The sequence below is a fragment of the Theropithecus gelada genome, chromosome 13 (genome assembly GCF_003255815.1).
Source record: "Theropithecus gelada isolate Dixy chromosome 13, Tgel_1.0, whole genome shotgun sequence".
Taxonomy (NCBI): Eukaryota; Metazoa; Chordata; class Mammalia; order Primates; family Cercopithecidae; genus Theropithecus; species Theropithecus gelada.
Window position 1 is genome coordinate 11,186,809 of NC_037681.1, and position 14,520 is coordinate 11,201,328.

The following is a 14,520-nucleotide window of genomic DNA, read 5'->3' on the forward strand; positions in this document are numbered from 1 at the left end:
GGGTCGCCACCGCCGCCGCCGCCGCTGCCGCCGCCGCCGCGGGGATCGTCACGCCGGAGCCCCCCGCCCGCCCGGGCGCCGCGAGCCTGCCCGCAGCCGAGCCCTCCCCTCCGCCCGCCGCCCGCTCGGCCGCGCGGCTCCGGCCTGACGATCCCCGCGGCGGCGGCGGCAGCGGCGGCGGCGGCGGTGGCGACCCTCCCCCGGCGCGCAGCGCCCGCCTCCTCCGCGCTCTTCCTCCTCCTCCCGCGCTCCTCCCCGGCAGCGCCGTGACGCCGCCCAGGGGCCGGCCCAGGCCCGGGCACGCGGGGCGGGGACCCGAGACCCACCTGGGGCGCCCCCCGTCGCCGCCAGGCTCCGCGCCCGGGTCCCGGTACGGGCGCGGGTATAGCGCGGGGCTGCGGGACGCTCCGCTCTGGAGGCGCAGCACTGGCCCGGCGCCGGGGACAGGAAAGGGTCCCCACGCCCGAAATTGCGCGCGGGCGGTGGGGGGCAGGCTGGGTGGGTGGGGAGGAGAGTGAAAACATAGGCTGCAACTTCCAGCCTGGGATGCCTGCCGGGTGGGCTTTGCGTCCTCTTTTTTGTTTGTTTGATGTCCTTATCGCGAAGCTGTAGTTGCTGGGCAGCCGCCCCCCTCCCGGAAGCATTCCCACGGCACTCAGCTAAGCAGGCCTGGTGTCCATCAGAAAAGTGACTTAAATAAAAATGTCACTTCCTCCTTGTAATTGCTTGTGGGCATTTTTATTTATTTGTCTTGCATCTATTTACTTTCCCAACCAGACACGTTTTTAGTCCATCATCCCTGTCTGAGGCACTTCCTAAAGGGAGAAGAAACTCGACCTCTGTTGCCTCCCAGGCATCCAGGCCAGCCCCAGCCAGTGGAATCCTGGTTGCACACCCATGGGGACAGAATCCGAAGAGGAGCTGCCCGAATGTGCCACTAGAAGGAGTGTCGCTAATGATGGGACTGTTCAGCTCACCCAGCCTCAAGTTGTGGCTAGCCTATAAACAAACTTGGAAGATTAAAACCCAAAAGCAAGGGGAAAGACGCAAGTTTCCCTTTCACAGACACATGCATCCGGATGTCTTTTCTCCTCCCCATATGGTTTCCCAAAGGAAATCCTAATATTCAAATGATTCTGATTTCCTGGCAGGATAGCCTGCATCCATGTTAATGAGATTCTTAGGCTGCTGGTGTCTGCTTACTATGAAGACAATAATAATTTACCCAAGGTTACAAGGCAGTATTATTTGATTCAGTCATCTGCTTCCTTCCAGAAAGGAAGAACCCAAGGACAGGTAACTGGAGTCAGTGTAGCTTTGAAGTCAGACAGGTGAGTGTTTGTTGACTTCCTGAACTATGTAACCTTGCACAGGTGGTCTTAGCCTTTCTAACATCTGTCAAATGGGGAGATAATATTTACCTACCTCCTATGTGAAGGACTCTGGCAGTAGGTAGCCCTCAATAGCTCAGTAAGTGGAAGAAGGCACAGTACACTGAGCAGGGATCAGGTACAAGCTCAGGGAATCAGGACAGCCTCCCTTTTCCTTGTTTTGATCCTGTGAAAGAAGCTACTTCAGTTCATCCTTTTGTGCAAGCCTCGTGTTACTAATATCTAGCTTTACAATAAGGAAAGAAGAATACTAGTCATCAGTCTGCCCAATTTTAAATTAATTTACTCAAAATAAGTATAACAATGTTGACCCAGTTTCTAGCTTGTTTACTTTGTAAACTTTCACTGAATCGTGGTTGTTGCATGCCTCTTCTCTGATTTTTTAGAAAGTCACCGATGTCATTATCTATCTACATCCAGTGGCCCTTTATCAATCTTTATCCTATGCAGTTTTCTGAAGTATGTGGCATTTCTGCTATTTCCAGAAACACCATCATCTTTTCATTCATCAAACACAGCCAGTTCTGATTCTTTTACCTTTCTGACCTGCCCATCTGCCTCCTCTAAAGAGTTTGTTGTCTTCCCACCCTCTAAAAGTAATATCCCCAAGGCAGATGGTGGTCCTTTGTTTTTATTCTGATATGAACCTTTTTTTTTTTTTTAAGAGAGAGTTGATTGTTTTTTGTACACTCCCTGTCTAAACCTTCATTGATTAACTCCCAGACCCTGTAGCCTTAGAGAGCTCCCCAGCTAATCTGCACTCCCTACACATGGCCCAGCATCTCTTCTAGGTCACCATGTTCAGAATGAAACTCATCTCCTCCCCAGACTAGCTCCTCCTCCCATGGTTTCAGGCCTGGCCAAGAGTCTACCAGGCACCTCAGCTCCTGGGAGAAACCTCATTGTCATCTTGGCTTTTCCTTCCCTCTCTCCAAGTTCTCCCCAAGAAAAGCCAGGAGAGCGCTGAATGACACTAAGACCCCTTTCAGTCTACCCCCATGGTTCTGAGTCCTGGTGATTCTTAAACATCTTTTTGACTGCACCTTTCTTTTCATTTCCATCACTGGCATCGTAACTTATACATCATTCCTAGCAATGCTTATAAAGTATCTTGATTGAATTCTTGACATAAATATTCTCTAATCCACACACAATAGTATTGTCCCCATTTTACAGATGAAATCACTTGATCAGTGGATCAAATAACTGGGGTCAGAACTGCATGTACGTGACTCCAAAACTCTTGTTCATTTCCCCACAACTGCCTTCCAACTGGTCTCCCATTACTTACTTATTAAATCCCTCAGATTTGCACTGGACGTCAATGTCATCCTAACCTTCCTATAAATTGCTTCCATTTGCCAGTGGTTGTGCTTAAGAACTTCTCATGGTTCCCCATTTCCCACCACGGTCTCCTCAAAAGTTATGTGATGACAGAAGACTGAGCATTTTCCCCCGGGGAGGCTGGGGGATTTAGCCCTGAGTGGCCTGTGTGAGTTTCCTGGGGCTGCCTTAACAAATGACCGCAGACTGGGTGACAGAGGTTATTTTCTCAAAGTTCTGGAGGTCAGAAGTCTGATATCAAGACACTAGCCTCTCTCCGAAGGCTGTAGAGGACAATCCTTCCCTGCCCCTTCCAGCTTCTGGCCACTGCAGGCATTCCTTGGCTTGTGGCAGCGTCACGCCCACCTCTGCCTCTCTGTCTTCACACAACCTGGTTCCCTGTGTCCTTTCCCTTCTCTCTTTTTGTAAAGACAAGTACCATTGAATTTAGGGCTCACTGTAATCCAGCATGATGTCATCTCGACACCCTTATCTTACAACATCTGCAAAGACCTTTTTTCCAAATAAAGTCACATTCTCAGCTTCCAGGTGAACACATCTTTTAGGGCCAACATCCAACCCACTGGAAGGCTTAATATGGGGGAGACATTTCTTTGAAGCTTATGTTTTATCTAAAACTATACAGGTTTTCCTGCATTCTATTCCATTAATGTGTCCACACCTGTTTTACTGTCTTCAATCACAAAGTATTGAAAGCATAAAAAACATAGAGTGGAAGGAGGTGTAGTACACTTTTGTCTAAAATCACATTAGCATTACACATTATGACCTCTCTTCCAAAGGCCTCTCAAACTTAGTCCTGCCATACAATCTCCTTTTTACCTCTGTCCAGTGTAAGCTGTTTGCTTCAGTCACTCAGCTCTGCCCACAGTGCCACACTGAGTCACACTAGTTTCAGCCTTCTGTGGTGTGAAGGCGGTTAGGAATTCCCTGTCCCCCTCCTTCTCTTTCAGATCTCCATTCAAGGCTTTCTCTAATCCCTCCTTGGACTCATGGAAAACACAAAGCGAGGTTGAGGGTGCTGTCCAAGTCAGACGTCAGAGGCTCAAAGCCTACCTTCAAGCCTGTGCCTTGGGATCATTTCACCTCTCTGAGCCTCAGATATTAATAGTGCTCTTGCAAAGCGTTGTGAGAATTAAAGGAGATAATGTAAACATGTCTCAACTGTGTGTTCAGCACATGGTAAACACTCATGTCTGCTTTCTCATGACCTTCTCTCTTAACCATCAATTCAATGAAGCATATCTGGTGTAGTTCTATTTGTAAGGCATTATAAGGTCCACTTCAGGATTCATTCATTTGATGCAGATACCAAAGAACACCTGGATGTGCAAAGAGCAGATGTAAGATTGCATTATTCAGAGAGGTGATAACGCAAACTGGAGTGGAGTGAACAGATGGGAAAATAGTTTAGGAGAAATGGAAAGGAAAGATCCAAAAAGAAGGTTGAAACGAGCATACAAATAACTATAATATAAAACTAAATATGAACAGTACCGAAGAAAATATGTCTGGAGAATCGGGAGAGGATTTAGGCTTTAGGCTTTATGAAAGGTGGTGGCATTGGCAATGACCTTGAGAGATGACGTGGTGAGAAGCTGCCTTTAATTGGGCTGCCCCGTGTCTAGCCCCTTCCCGGTTTTAGAGAGACCTGTCTGAACCCTGGAGGGAGGCAGAGTGGGCACCTCAGTCTCTCCATTCCCAGAAGCCCTGTGAGAATGAACAGCCTGGAATCGGCCAGTGGAACCCTCCCACTCAAGACTGAAACTGGAGAGGGTGACAAGGACAAGGGAGGGTGAAATTCAATTTGCCATAGCTGAAATAGTCCCAGCACATCCCTCCCACAGGAGTGAGCCGGCTCCATTCTCACCCCTTCTGCTCTCCAGTTCCCCTGTGAGCTACTTGATATTCTTCTAGTAAATTCTCCTGTTCTGCTTAAGGTACCCAGAGGCACTTTCTCTTTTTGCAACCCGAACCCCTGAATAATGCAAATGGTAGCATTTTGAAAGGTGGAGATAGACAGGGAGAAAATTCCCAGTGGCGGCAGCTCAGAACCCTGAGGCAGACAGGGGAATGTGGGAGGACCCCGTAGGGACAGGGAATGGCCCACTTGCCTAAATGGAGCAGAGACTGCACAGAGCGGATCGCGAGGCCAAGAAGGAAAGTGGTTACGTGTGGACATCATCTGGGCTCAGCCCAGGAAGACACAATTGGTGCATGCACGGAAGGACAGCTGGAGACAGGAAGAGCAGACAAAAGTTCGCATTTCTAAGAGAGTTCATAACCCCAACTGCAAATGGATGGGAAAGTGTTTTAGGAGAAATGGAGGAGGAGGCTCAAAATGAATTGGCAGCTGCTTGAATGTGGGGGACCAAAGAGAAAGAGAATGGGGCACGAATATAACCTGAGGCTTTGGATGCCCACATCCACAAAGATAACGGTGCCAAGATCCCAAATAGAAAAGTGGGGAGGACTGGCTTGTCAGGGATGAACAGTTTTGCTTTTGTACATTTGTTAAATGTAAAGAAGAATAGTTATTGCCAACTTACTACATGGAGAGCGCACTGCAGGAGGTACAAAAATGAGCAAGCCACAGTTCCTGCCCTTAAGTGCCTCTGTGCTAGAAAAGTTGCTATTACTGCTATAAATACCCTGCTGGAGTAATGAGCCTATTGCTCTTTAATTGTGTCATTCATCTCAGCAACGATATGAACGCCCTGAGGGCAGGAGCCACTCCTAGTTTTCCTCTACAGCCCCGACCCTGCTCCTGCCTACCCAGTACAGAGCAGACACTTGGCAAACCTTTCACGATGGATGGAAATTCCACACTTACGAGTGTGTCAAAGAGGACAGTGAGCATTAGTGAAGAAACTTAAAAGGAGGCCATTAGTAACTCACTATGAGAATCTCAAAACAGATACTGGTGGATTTTCGCATTTCATTTCACCTGCATGAACACATGGGGAAGAGACAAGTCTTAAGATGGCACAGTGGTTTCACACCCAAACTACAAAGTACCTTTTCACTACCTCATCAGACCCAAGAAGGGGCAGCTTAGAAACCCATGAAACCCATCTCTTAGTGACTGGCAGGATTAACTTTTTACAAACCACCACTACAAAGAGTTAAAGTTCATACACACCCCCCAAAAAAGTGGGGTGTCCTCTATGGATGATCAGTACGATTCTCCTGCCTCTATCTAAGAACTGTGATCTGGACTTCAGGAAGTAACTATGCTCTATTTAGTTGTGTAAATAAAGGAAAAACAGATGAAGTAACACTATAAAGTTGAATGTAAGTTAGGGTATCAAAAAAAAAAAAAAAGGAACGGAAGTGCACTTAAACACTGACCTATTTTTCAGTATGTGTTTTATCAAACGCTTCCTGTGGTGATCAACATTACACATCACAGCTTTAAAATGTAACAGGTGTTTGAGCCAAAAAATAAAAATGATCACAACTTTACATTGTTTTTGATTGTTAGCAGCAGGGCAGAGGTAGTTTCAGATAGGAACAATTTTAAGAGAGTCTGTAACTTTAGAAAAGCTAAGATTGTACGCAAATTTCCATTTTGAAATCCGCCTTAGGTGAACATCGTGGACGAGACATTTATGTTAGCTACAATAACCCTCAATTAATCAGAGTGGCTCAGGAAGGAGTTGTTTTCTAAATTAAATTTTCATGTTGGTTAAAGATTAACCAGACATTCCCTTCAGCTGGAACATAAATTGAAATTAAAAATATATGTACGTATATTGGAGGCAGATATCTCACCTTGGAAAGCACAGGACAGTAAATGAAATGAGTCCCTTTTTGATGTGGGGTGCCTCGTAATGTCGCAGAGTCATCATTCTGAACATGCATCCTCATTTTATAGTGTTAAGTGTGTACAAGATTGAGCGGAAGAATCTTTACTAAGTCAGAGCCATGTGCTCAAATTACTTTTTAAAAAGTTAATAAAATTTGCTTGTTTTCCTGCATTTGCTGCTTTTTTCTGAAAGTAAAGTGCTGAGTAGGAGACTGCCATTGAGTGAAGGCTCCAGTAACTTACAGCCTAGTCATTCAGTGCTTACATACATGTTTTAAAAGGGAAGACTTCTAGCCGGGATCATGCCTGTAATCTCAGCACTTTGGGAGGCTGAAGTGGGTGGATCACTTGAGGTCAAGGGTTCGAGACCTGCCTGGCCATCGTGGTGAAACCTCATCTTTACTAAAAATACAAAAATTAACCAGGCATGGTGGCACATGCCTGTTATCCCAGCTACTCAGGAGGCCAAGGCAGGAGAATCCCTTGAATCCAGGAGGCAGCGGAGGTTGCAGTGAGCCAAGGTCCTGCCACTGCATTCCATCCTGGGTGACAAAGTGAGACTTCATCTCAAAAATAAAATAAAATAAAAATAAAAGGGAATACTTCTAAAATATAAAGCAATTCTCAACTAGAGTCCTGGTAAGTGGGATGTTGCTTTTTTTAAAATCACAGTCTTCACTAAAGAAAAAATAAGTTAATAGGAAGGTATGTTTTAGAGACACTGTAACGTAATCTCTTTTTCACTCTGCAGGGCACTGGATGGCTTTCTTCTGCGAATTTGATGCAAATCCAGCTGAGAGTAGGCTGCATTGAGGAATAATCCTGTGTAGCTTCCTGTCTGTAGTCTGCGTTGCCTTCCCTTCCATCCATGATGCGGTAAGCTCTCTTTCCTTGGAGTTCCTCTCATTCTCCGAAACTCTACTGGGGCGTATAGCCAAAAATGCCTTGTTTTCTAGTAATTTATGTCCATATGATATTTTAAGATCATAAACTGATTCAGGGCAAAATTATTATTATTATTATTATTATTGCTATTATTATTTTTTCTTGGAGATGGAGTTTCACTCTGTTGCCCAGGCTGGAGTGCAATGGCACGATCTTGGCTCACTACAACCTCCACCTCCTGGGTTCAAGTGATTCTCCTGCCTCAGCCTCCTGAGTAGCTGGGACTACAGGCACATGCCACCACGCCTGGCTAATTTTTGTTTTTTGGATAGAGATGGGGTTTCACCTTGTTGGCCAGGGTGGTCTCGAACTCCTGACCTCAAGTGATCTGCCCACCTTGGCCTCCCAAAGTGCTAGGATTATAGGAATGAACCACCAAAATTATTTCTTTGACTTCCCCAGAGTATCTCACTGACACCTCATACAAAGTTGGCAGTTAGTGATGCTTTTTGAAGGAAAGGTGTGGGATAAAAATACATTATTTAGAAATATCATTTTTTAAATGCAAATGGGTTTAGCTATGTACCATTGTATAAGTTTTTATTATTAACACAATAGTTGTTAATAGCTATCATTTGTCGCATTCTTACCACTGGCCAAGCACACTATCTAATACTCACAACCCCAGTGAGGGAGGCATGAAGACCCCCATCTTATAGATAAGGAAACTGAGGTTGAAAAGCTTTGAAAACCTGTCTAAGGTCACAAAGCAAACAAATGGTTGTGATTTCTTTCTCATGATGTCTCTGACAAATACCTAATATTGATTTACAAAGTATCTGAGAAGTGCAACCAAGATCAATAAATTGCACTTATTTTAATATCCTATTAAATCACTTTCATGTTGAGAATTCTTAACAGAGTTACTGATTTCACCCACTTTACTCTAATTTTATTAGACACTTCACATGTCTGCACTGGGCCAGGGGTCTCAGGGCGTAGGGAGGTGTTAGAGAGGACTGGCACGTTTACCTGCAGGGACTCAGACTAGAGAAGTGACCCCTCCTGAAGGCCAGCACTCAGAGCCACACTGGATGGGGTGTTGTTTCCTATTACTGCCATAACAAGTCACTACAAAGTCAGGACCTTAAACACCACGGTTATGATCCTTCAGTTCTGTGAGTCAGAAATTCAACCCAGGTCTCTCTGGCCTAAAATCAGGGTGGCAGTGGGGCTGCATTACCTTTGGAGGGCTCTAGGGGACCATTCATTTCCTTGCTTTTTCCTGCCTCTGGAGGTCACACACACTTCTTCCACGATGGCCTTTTCCTCCACCTTCAAAGCTAGCAGCGATGCATCTTATCTGACCCTGCTTCCATTTCTGAGTCTCTCTCACTGCAGCCCAGAAAGGTCACCCTCCCTTTAGGACTTGTGATTGCAGAGGGCTCACCTGGACAATCCAGGGCCATCTCTCCATCTCAAAGTTGGTAGCCTTACTCACCTCTGCAAAGTCCCATCGCCGTGGAAGGGAACATTCACAGGCTCCGGGGTTGTGGGCATGGGCATCTTTGAGTGGTCATGTTTCTGGAGCATTATTCCTGGACAGACTTTAAATCCTGTATGGAGGGCGTGGGCAGAACCAGGATGCCACAGAGAAGACGAGAAGGAAGAGGGGATATTCTGGCCTCTGGAACCACTGGAAGGGAGAATTTGAGGAGGAAATGAGCCTGCTGTATACAAGAGAATGAGGACACGTCACTCCTCCTGTGAGTGCTGTCTGGAGCCCCTGGCCCAGATGACCATTGTGGGTTAGAGGAGGTAGGGCATTTATTTTGCCCACCTCCATTCATGAGTCACACACCCCACCTGACACGGTTTGGTTCTGTGTCTCCACTCAAATCTCATCTCCAATTGTAATCCCCGTGTGTTGGGGGAGGGACCTGGTGGGAGGTGATTGGATCATGGGGGTGGTTCTCCCATGCTGTTCTCATGATAGTGAGTTCTCACGAGATCTGGTGGTTTAAAAGTGCGTGGCAGTTTCCCTCTCTCTCCTGCTGCCATGTGAGATGTGCCTTGTTTCCGCTTTGCCTTCTGCCATGATTGTAAGTTTCCTGAGACCTCTCCAGCCATGTGGAACTGTAAGTCAATTAAACCTCTTTTCTTTATAAATTACCCAGTCTCAGGTAGTCTATAGCAGTGTGAAAATGAACTAATACACCACCTAAGAGGCAAGAGGAGAAGTTTAGGGAGACTGATGATTTCTTGAACAAGGAAGTGAGGCATTAAGAAGATATTTTGGATCCAACCACAAAATTACAGGAAACACAGGGGACAGAGAACGTGTCCAACTATACTGGGAATGCAATCAGCAAAATCCAGACTGTGGTATTCTGAAGGACAAAAGACCTGGCTTCTTCCACCCATGTTGCTAAGAAAACTAAACAAAGGTGGACATTGAACCTATAGGTTAAGAGACCTAAAATACATTTTAATAACCAAAAGAAAATGAGCCACAGTGATTAACAATGCATGAAAAACAGAAAGGAAAGAGAGAACTCTTGAGGGGGAAGAGATGGAGATTTGGAGGTGGGTGTGGTTATAAGAGTGTTTGCTTTACAGTGGTTCATTTGGCCATATATTTGCTTCCTGTGGTTTTCTGTAGGTGTGCCACTTTTATCAATAAAAACATGAAATGCCGGTGATGTATTTGGGAAGATTGTCAGGTGGGGTCATGCAAGAAATGTAGAGACAGACAGAAGCTGTGAAGGTCACAGCATCGGGCTGGATGGGATTGAGGAACCCTGCCCATGGCAGTCACACTAGAAACGAACAGAAAAAGAGGGATGTGTGTGGTCCAGATGAGGTAACACTGGACAGGACAAAGTCGCTGGCTACATATTGGGGTCAAAAGAGAGGAATGTGTATTCTATAGTTCTACTTAATCCAGAAGATGCATCAGAAGAAACAGAGCCTGCTCTAAGCTCATGAGGGACCTGGCACCCTTGCTTTGCCTAGAGTCCCAATCGGTCTCCTTAAAGGACCATCAGCAGCTTCCTCAGATGTCCTGATTTCTGGATATTAAAACCCAAGACAAGGGCTTGTATGTGAGTAGTTCATTTGGGGAGTGGTGCCAAGAGAGGAACAGGAGAGCCTGGGAAGCGTGAAACATGCAAGGATAAAAAGCTAGAATTATAAGGATAGTCCCTCCCAGACACTGGCCCCACAATTTCTCACTGACTCCATAGCCATGTTTCATACAAAGTTTTCCTAGTTTTTCCGGGTTTTTTTTTTTTTTTTCTTTTTTTTCTTTTTCTAGTTGTTCTCACTGGGGGATTGGTCCAGAAACAATTTGGGCATCCTTTTGGATGTTAAGAGAAATTACATCTTTCTCAACCAAGGAAAACAGTCCCTGTCGCTATCAAGTTTGCAGGCTAACCTTCTGAAACTGCTCTGAATTACTGAAGAAAGGAGTATTGAATGGGTGAAAGGTGGCAGGGGGGTTTTCTCTAACTTTCGTGGGAGGCTGCCTTGGGGTTGATTGAGATACCCATACCATGTCTGAGTGTCCCGTGCTGCTGATGCTAACAGTGAGGCATTCTGGAAGTCAGCAGCCTGTTGGAGTCCTCGTGTCTGGAGCCCTATGATACTGTCCAGACCCTCAACCCCACCCCTCAGACCCCACCTCAACCCCATCTCAATCTCTCAGGTCTCACCTATAGCTGAGCCCACCTTTTGTAACTTCTCTTCCAAGCTAACCTTGGATATCATTTAACCCATTTATGCCTGAGGTCGCAATTTTTTTTTTTTTTTGTAAAAATTCAGACTTTGGCAATGACCTTGAACAATAGGCTATAAATAACTCCCACAGGCTTAGCTCTCCAATAATGAAACACTAGGCATAAATGGGTTAAGCCTGATTTCAATAATATACACACATTCCTAGTGTGGTTTGCCTTAGACCTCAAAACCTCTAGATTTCTATGTTATTCAAAGATTGGTTCCAAGGTTAAGTGAAAACAAGCAGGTCTCACTTCAATAAATTATTTCTCCTATCCAGTCAGTATAAGTGGGCAGTGTGGTGGGGGGCGGCATGGGGGAGAAATGTGTTGCTGTTGAAGAAATTAGTCTAAAACCTGTACTAATTGGATAAACACCAACATAATTTAAAAGTAGATATGATTGTTTGATGCAGATTGTTGTAGCAGATGCTGTCAGTGCCTGCCTGACATCCTCCCTAGGGATCACCAGCAGCTTTGTTGGACAAGGCCCCCACTTCCTTATATACCGATGCCTTCCTCTCTCAAGCCCTGGGTTGCTCTCGCTGGGGGCTTTCTCTGGCTATAGGCATGTGCTTGACCCCGAGGTAGGAGCAGAGCAGCAGTGCCAGGGGAGCAACCCTTCCTGAACACCCCAATGTGCATCTGTTCATAAGTGCCCAGCTTTCTCTCCTCTTGGTGGAACAATGCTGTGGTGTGTTCTATATGGTCTCCTGGAAACTCCCCAGTGAGACTGCCCCAGCTGTCCAAAGCTGGGACCCGCTGGTGACCTTCCTTCCTTCTCACATCTCATGCACTCCCTGTACCTCTTGGGACACTTACCTTATTAGCCTGCTTAGGCTGCCAGAACAAAGACCCACAGACCAAGGGGTTAAATGACAGACATTTATCATCTCACAGTTCTGAAGGCTGGAAGTCCAAGATCAAGGTGCCAGTAGGTCTGGTTTCCATAGGCCTCCATCCTTGGCTTGCAGATGGCCAACTTCTTGCCATGTCCTCACATAACCTTTCTTCTGCGCATGCACATCCCTGGTGTCTTCCTCTTGTAATGACATCAGTCCTATTGTATCAGGGGCCCTCACCTTTATGACTTCATGTAACTTTGTTTACCTCTTTAAAGGCTCCATCTCCAAATACACTCATATTGAGGGTCAGGGCTCCAACATCTGAATGGGAGAGGGGGCACAATTTAGTCCATAACACCAGCCAAATGAATTACTTATGCCCAAATCCTTATTTCAGGGTTGGAACCCAAATTAAAACAGCATATATCCGAAGTTGTTATAAAGAATATACACATGCATGTGCACGCGTGTGCGCGTGCACGTGCACACACACCCATACACACACACACCCCCCTGGTCTGACAAAGCTGGGATTCTTCACAGCAGAAAATGCCTCCAAGCATCCCAAGCCAGATAACCCACAGCCTTGCAATATACCACCCAAGAATAAAGTTGGGAGGTGGAAGGGCAGCATTTTTTCTGAAAAGAATGCACGTATGGACTCAAGGGTTTTGGTTTCTCTGCACCCAGCTTTTTTCTGCTCCCCCATTATCATCGTTCTACACAAAGACATGTGGGTGCACGACTAATCTTGACTGATGGAAGGAAATTCAGGAGACAGATTACTCAGGGAAGTTTGTCTCCGAGCCTTGCGTAATGTGTTTTCTTGGCACGTCTCTAAAGCAGCTCAGGGGAAAATTTTTCAGGCTCCTCCCTCATGACTTCAGATGGTCGCCCATCCTCACAGGAGAGTCACTTACGGGACCGCAGAACCAGCGGACTCTCCCAGCCTGGGGTCTGAACAAAGCTCACATTTGGCACATGCACACACTACTATTTTTCAAATATAGGCAATGCTGCGGTGATGAATAAAACACAAACTCATTTTGCAGTGTTACTGAATTCATTGTAGCTTTTAGCCATCTGCTTTTTAATCAAAGGAGATTTCAACTACGTACAACCACAAACACATGAAGATCTTCAAAAAAAATATGTTTCCGTAAAAGGGATCCTCCTCCTCAAAATGTTGGAGTCATTGTTCTCACTGGTAACACAGAGACATTTCTCACTCAGCAGAGTCTCCTCAGGCAGGACCTAAGACAGAATCTGTAATCTGCTTCCTGTCCACGGCCCCCTCAACCCTAGAATAGTTTCCTTAACTGGAATTGACCATGCCAGCAGTTCTTTTGTTTTAGCTCTTCTTGTCCCGTACTTCCTCTTTTCTACGTTGCTCTCTTCTCCTGCCTATATGCCTCATTCCAGTCAGGTAGGTTTTCCTTCCTCACTTTGATCAACACTTCCTGTATTCTTCGCCTGCTTCTTGTAATCTCGTTTCATTAAAAAGCCATCTTGACTCCATCCACGTGTGTCACTATCAGGTGTGAAGACCTTCACCTGAATGCAGAGATGAAGAATTAGACTAAAGAAGATTCACTTAAATGTTTTTTAAGTCTTAAGTGTGGGGGGGGGGGCATGCCTAGTGGAGCAGGTGTAGCTGGTGTCCAGCCATATCCCCTTGGAATGTACCATTCCCTGCACACAGACCTAACTTCCACCTGCCCCCACCTGCAACACATCACCTTCAGGCCCTCTTTGCCCAACACAGCCTGTTCTACCCAAGGGCAGGGCAGGGCAGGAGTGCTAGGACATTTATACCTCCTAGAGTTGCCTCAACCAATGACTGATGGGAAGTAGCTGATAAATAACCCAGCTCCTCCCTGTCTTATAACTCTGGGATGCCTACACTGTAGTAGGTCCCAGAGCTCCCCAGTGAGGTTAGGCCCCAGGTATTCACAGTAATAACTTCCTTCATAACAAACCTTATATTGTCTTCCTTCTCAAATGACATTCTTGTACTCCAATCCTTGTCTCAAAGATTGTGTATGAAGGAACCCACATTAAGGTGCCCTGGAAAGTCATTTACCCTTGCACACTTTAAATAGTTATTTGTAGATTAAAGAAGAGGACATTTTGGCTGTTATCTTCTTACTTCTTAGATTTATAATTCCATTACCTGGAGTCAACACTTAAATACCTGTAACCTGGACGAGGCGCTTAACTTCTTTGTACCTCTGTTTCCTTATTGTAAAATAAGGACTTGTACTAAAATAGTGATTTTCAAAATGTGGGATTCCCCTGAAGTACTTGAAGGATTCTCCAGACAAGAGTGAAATCTGAAAATGAAAAGGCACTTATAGAATCATACAAACTAAGTTGTGAAATTGCAGGTGAAGGGGAGAGATCCACTGGGTATTGAGAAACAGTTCTCCATGGGTGTCTCACATTTCTGCACATCTTGGTCTCTGCATGGG

The 14,520-nt window shown here is 45.7% G+C and overlaps 1 protein-coding gene across 1 annotated transcript in view; it reads right to left on the reverse strand.

Moving 5' to 3' along the window:
- Window positions 1-159, reverse strand: part of NCK2 (NCK adaptor protein 2) — a 151,796-nt gene extending 151,637 nt beyond the window's left edge. The window contains exon 1 of the mRNA XM_025354629.1: window positions 87-159. The gene's annotated coding sequence lies outside the window, so the exon portion shown is untranslated. The remainder of the gene's footprint in view (window positions 1-86) is intronic.
- Window positions 160-14,520: the final 14,361 nt, after the last annotated feature.